This window comes from Pelophylax lessonae, assembly GCF_965119305.1.
Source record: "Pelophylax lessonae genome assembly, chromosome: 12".
In the NCBI taxonomy this organism is placed as follows: Eukaryota; Metazoa; Chordata; class Amphibia; order Anura; family Ranidae; genus Pelophylax; species Pelophylax lessonae.
Window position 1 is genome coordinate 33,042,786 of NC_138779.1, and position 5,970 is coordinate 33,048,755.

The following is a 5,970-nucleotide window of genomic DNA, read 5'->3' on the forward strand; positions in this document are numbered from 1 at the left end:
GTCTGCGGCAGAGGCGGGGCCGCACGCCTAGCAGAGTAGGGTGTCTCGCCACGTGGGGAGCCGCAGGCTCTCCAGTGCAGAGGCCACCATCTTTAATAAGGGCAGAATAAGGACCGATGGCAGGCTGACAGTCATGCAGCAGCACAATATATTAGGTTTTTAATGACTGCACCAAGCCAAACAGGCTGGAAGGCTGAACTCTTTGTGAGAAGTAACATTGAGCATTTTATATGAGGAATACACCATTCCTCCTGTCACCACATGTCACAGTGTCATCCTACACACAATCTGATCCTTACTAAGATTCATTTTCCTGTGAGAGGCCACAAACACTAGAGCTCCAACCAGGCTCAGCTTAGGCTGGCGGCCATTTTGGGTAGGACAAAATCCTAACATTCTCAGCATAGCAGGCAATAGAGGTCAAACTACTGTGTGAAAGAAGTACTAAGGGGGGCGGCCATTTTGGGTAAGACAAAGTCCTGTTTTTCTCCATATAGCACAGGGGTCTCCCAACTTTCCAAAGGGCCAGTTTACTGTCCCTCAGACCTTAGGGGAGTCAGAATGCATACTTGCCAACTGTCCCTTTTTCCCTGGGACAGTCCCTGCAAATAGGAGCCTGTCCCAGGTAATTTATATTGTCCCTGGAAGCGCCTGTTAATCGGGCTGCCCATAAATGTTACGCAGAAGTAGTGCAGCTAAATGGGAGAATTATTCCAACTCTGCTATTGTGGCCTTAAATTTGAAATTCCTTTTTTAATTTCCTGTAATTCTCTCTACATTGAGTAGACTCTATAATCTGATAAGTAGGCGGAGATTAATTATGCAGAGTGGGCAGAGCTTCATGGAAGTGGGTGTGGTAAGTAATTGATAACTGTGCTGCAAAGTGTCCCTGGAAATTTTTTTTTAAATTTTGGAAACTATGAGAATGTGACCAGTGGGCGTAGAGAATATCCAAAGCTCGGTGTTAAGAGAAAAGAGGGAGGTATTGTTAAGAAAAATGAGGTATTATTTATAACAATTTGTGGATGGATTATGTGTAAAATTATAGGCTCCTGGGCGAGAAAAAAAAAAAAAGGAATGCAGATCCATATTACCTATTTCATCTCATAATCCCTTCCATATCTCACTCACAAGCTCATGGGTTTATATAGTTCAAAACCAAGATACAGTGTTAAGCCAATGGAAATGCTTAACAATGCTTTTGTTGAGTCCTCCAGGGGAAAGAGTATCCAAGCTGTATATCCAGAATGTCTCTTGCACACAGCTTCTTGAATCTCTCGGCCGGGGAGATGGTTCTGGGCATTTGCTCTACTGATTCAGCCGGCAGTTTCCCTCACGGTGCACGGACCCCCTCCCTCGTCCTCCACCAGTACCTGAGGAATCTGACAGTTCACACTGGACATCTGTTACAGGCTTACTTACTCCTCTATTTGTGAGTGGTTTATTCTTATTTTCCTATCAATCTCGTAATACTACACTTAGAGGCGCCTTCTCTCTTCTTTCTTTCCCTCTACAGTTTTCGGGACTTTACTTCAGGTCCCCCCAGATGGCTGCCTTTATATGTATTGACTACAGATTTTTTGGACTTCTAAATCATTTATTCTTATTGTTGCTTTGCTTATTTTTTTACTTATGCAATGTTTATGAACCCAGGAGGGCCCTCCGTAGAAGTCCTTTGATGATGAAACGCGTAAGGCCGTGAGCACGCAGTCACCAAGGTAACATCTGACGTCACGCCACTGAGCTCTGTCTGCTAGGTACCGAGCCGTGGAGATGCTGAGTGGAGTCGGCGGAGGAGACCGGTTACCGTTTTTTCCTTAAGTTTTGATCTGATTATGCTTGGTTACAATATATCAATGTGAGTTGAATTTTAGTATCGGTTCACACTACCGCGACTTGTCAGGCGACTGGTCAGCCTGACAAGTCACGGTCCATTGTGTGCTACGGAAACTGTTCTAATAGGAGCGACTCAAGTCGCTCAGACTTAGAAAATAGTTCCTGTACTACTTCGGGGCGACATCGGAGCGACTTGCATTGACTTCCATTATGTGAAGTCCGTGCAAGTCGCGCCGAAGTCGCGGTGCACGCGACTTCACAGGTCGCCCCCGAAGTCGTGCCGCGGTAGTGTGAACCGGCACTTAGGGGTAAGGGGGTTATTTGTTGAATAAATCTTATGCGTGTTTACGCTATGAGTCCTCCTTCCTTTATTTTCTTTCCTTGCATATATGAGACTAAGTGAATAAATAACGTGGTTGGTGGAATATCATCTGAATTGGCGGGTCTGGTTGAGAAGCAGGACTTGGATCTTTCAGGTGGTATAAACCTTAAGGAGATTGGAGAGACGCGCATTAACAGTCATATCTGGTGAGTGTGAATTGCTGAGGGGCTTCACAGTGGTGCGGTGGAGGTGCACGCAGTTACCTTTTTGAATACAGACTTTTTTTGCGGCCCTTTCTATTCTGTTCACTTGGATATTGGGGCAATTCAAGCCATAGAATATTCATTCCTTGTTTGTCGTTTATGGACTTGTGTACATTATCAATGCTGAGGGTGCGACTTTGTGATTACCCAGTCATTGTTCACCCGTTCAGTGTTTAGTGTGGATGTACTATTAGCGATGCTAGTGTGAATTTATGTACTTATAATTAACTCTATTAGGTTCATTTCTTTGCACCTGGGTTCATTTGTTTTAACAATTATAGCAGCTGCTGAATTGTTTTCCGTAAGGGATTGGGATTAACATCAAATTCATTGTGTGTTTAATATAGCGCTGGGTGAGTGAGTTGATTAGTTTAATATTTATCCCCTTTTCCTTACGATTATGCAATGTTTAAGCTTTAGGGTACATGTCACGGTCCAGAGCACTTGCGCTCATGTTCTAGTGTCTTCCAGTATGGCTCCTGTCACAGGTGGAGTGCATTTCATATCACTGTGACAGAGCCGGAACTATACAGGAAGCAGCGGCTCTGTCACTGACTGCAGACATCCTAAGTCTCCCGCAGCAGCCGGGAGATTGTACGGCTCTTGTGAGTGTCTGTGAGCCGCTGGCCAAAGGCGGGAGACTTGGGATGTCTGATAGCGGCCTCCAAAGCGGAAACAACTTTTTTGCTAATTACCCAGTGTTCTGTCAAAACACTCTACTCGTTGTGTACCGTACTGTACAGGCTGCCGGTGGTCTTTAACCACTTGCCAACCGCTCACATTGAGCGTACTGCGGCAAAGTGGCACGATCCCGTCCAGCGACGTAGACCTACGTCGCTGGACTCCTCCCCCTGTAGGCGGCGCTTGCGCGCCACCGGAGGCACGCTCCCGCTGTTTTCATTCACAGCGGGAGTCGGGCCAGGGGAGGAGCAGCGGCGATCGCCGCTGCTCTGCCCCGATCGTCGGGGAATCGAGTGAGGAGATCCGCCCGCTTGTGTAAACAGAGCGGGCGGATCTCTGACAGATCAGAGTGTTCAGCATAGCTGGACATCCGATCTGTCCCTGTCTCACAAAGTCACCTCCCCCCCCACACGTCAGTAAGCACCAGGCATACATTAACCCCTCCCTCTCCAATAAAATTAACCCCTTCACTGCCAGTGTCATTTTTACAGTAACAGTGCATATATATAGCACTGATTACTGCAGTAATGTCACTGGTACCCCCAAAAGTGTCAAAAATGTCAGTCAAGGGTCCGATCTGTCCGCCGCAATGTCGCAGTCCCGCAAAAAAAAATCGCAGATCACCGCCATTACGCGTTAAAAATAAAAACACCAAAAATGACAGAAATCTTTCCCTTAGTTAGTAAACGCAATAACTTTTGCGCAAACCAATCAAAATACGCTTATTGCGAAAAAAAATTAGATTTTTACATTTTTACATATTTTTGGGGGGGGGGGGAATTTCATATAAAAAAATGTTAAAAATATTGTTATTTTTTCACAGGTGATCAAATACCACCAAAAGAAAGCTTTGTTTGTGGGAAAAAAAGGACATAAATTTCGTTTGGGTACGGCGTCGCACGACCGCGCAATTGTCAGTTAAAGTCGCACAGCGCCGAATCGCAAAAAGTGGCCTGGACGTAAGACAGCAAAATCCTCCGGTGGTAAAGTGGTTAAAAACAGCAACTTGTACAAATCTCTAATTTATAAATAAAGGCTAGCAAAGGCCCACAGTTTAGAGACCACTGATATAGCACATTAAGGATATACTCTGGCAGTCACTAGAGGTCGAAATCCTACCTGATAGAAGTCCTTCTGGGGGCTGCCATTTTAGGTAGGACAAAGGTCTAGTTATCTTCTTATTGCACAGTGGTATCTAAACTGTGGCCTGTTGCTTGCCTTTATCTGGCCCTTGGGTATTCCTTCCACTGTAAACAAAGGTTGAGGCACTATTTTTCCCACTGACACCAGTAGTCGAACACTATTCCTCCCACTGCCACCAACAATGGAGCACCATTTCTTCCACTGACACCAATGCCTGGGCACTATTTCTCCCACCAAAACCAATAATGGGGCATTATCCTTCCTCCTACGAACTACATGCGCTTTGATTTTTTTTTTTCACTTCTACTGAGCACCAAGCCTGAGCAATTGTTCACTCCCACATATGCTGCGGCATTTTTTACTTCCACTGTCCACAGCCCAGCTCCCCCCTAAAGTCTGAAGGACATTAAACTGGCCTTTTGCTTACAAAGTTTAGAGAGCCCTATTAAGGCACATGATGGATACACTCTGGCAGACACTAGAGATCAAATTACTGCCTGAAATAAAGTCTTGCTAAGGATGGAAATTTTGGGTAGGATAAAGTCCTAGTTTTCTTCATATAGCATGATAGATATTCTGTGACAGACACTAGAGGTCAAACTACTCCCTGAAAGAAGTCCTGCAGGGGGTGGCCATTGTGGGTGAGACATTGGGCCTAATTCACTAAGAAGGAGGAGAAGAAATGATCACTCTCCATTTAATTACTCCCATGTAGAGTAATTAAGACCTCAACTAGGTGAACCTGCAAATGGAGAAAGGCCGTAGAAGTACGTTCCGATACAATAGTGGTTAAGGTTATTCTCCCAATCTACAGACTCTTTTCCGGCCACATCTGGAGTATTCTGTCCAGTTCTGGGCACCGGTCCTCAGGAAGGATGTGCTGGAACTGGAGAGAGTCCAGAGAAGGACATCAAAAATAATTAGGGGAATGGAGGACATCAGCTATGAGGAAAGACTACAAGCACTGCTTCTTGTCCTTCCCCATAGAACACATATGGCAAGATTTGCAATGGGGGCGGAACCCTCCTACACTTAAAAAGGTAATTTTTCGGGTCATTTACCTATAGGTGGTGGAATTACATCAGTCAGGAGTTCTGTTTCTTGATTTATTCTGTGATATTTTTTGAATATTGGTGTGTGAGTGAAGAATAGTGGTGTCACCCTCTGAATGCTGGTAATGACATTTTGATTTGGATTAATGATGTTGGTGCACATATTACATTTTTGTGGTGAAAATGATGATCATTTCGAAATACTAAACACACAAAATTGTTACTCATTTTAAATTTGCATCAGCAATGGTATTGTGTGTGGTTTGTGAAGACAGCTATGGGAGTTTCAGTTAAGATTTATGTGAGATGGAGAGGAAGGAGCGCATTAGCTACCATTTACTTATCAGATGTCAAACAGCAAAGTGTTTGAGCATGCTCAGTGTATCCAGAGATATGGCTCATATGGCAAAGTGTGTGAGCATGGTCAGGGTATCCAGAGATATGGCTCATATGGCAAAGTGTGTGAGCATGCTCAGTGTATCCAGAGATTTGGCTCAAATGGCAAAGTGTGTGAGCATGCTCAATGTATCCAGAGATATGGCTCATATGGCAAAGTGTGTGAGCATGCTCAGTGTATCCAGAGATGTGGCTCAAATGGCAAAGTGCGTGAGCATGGTCAGGGTATCCAGAGATATGGCTCAAATGGCAAAGTGTGTGAGCATGCTCAATGTAT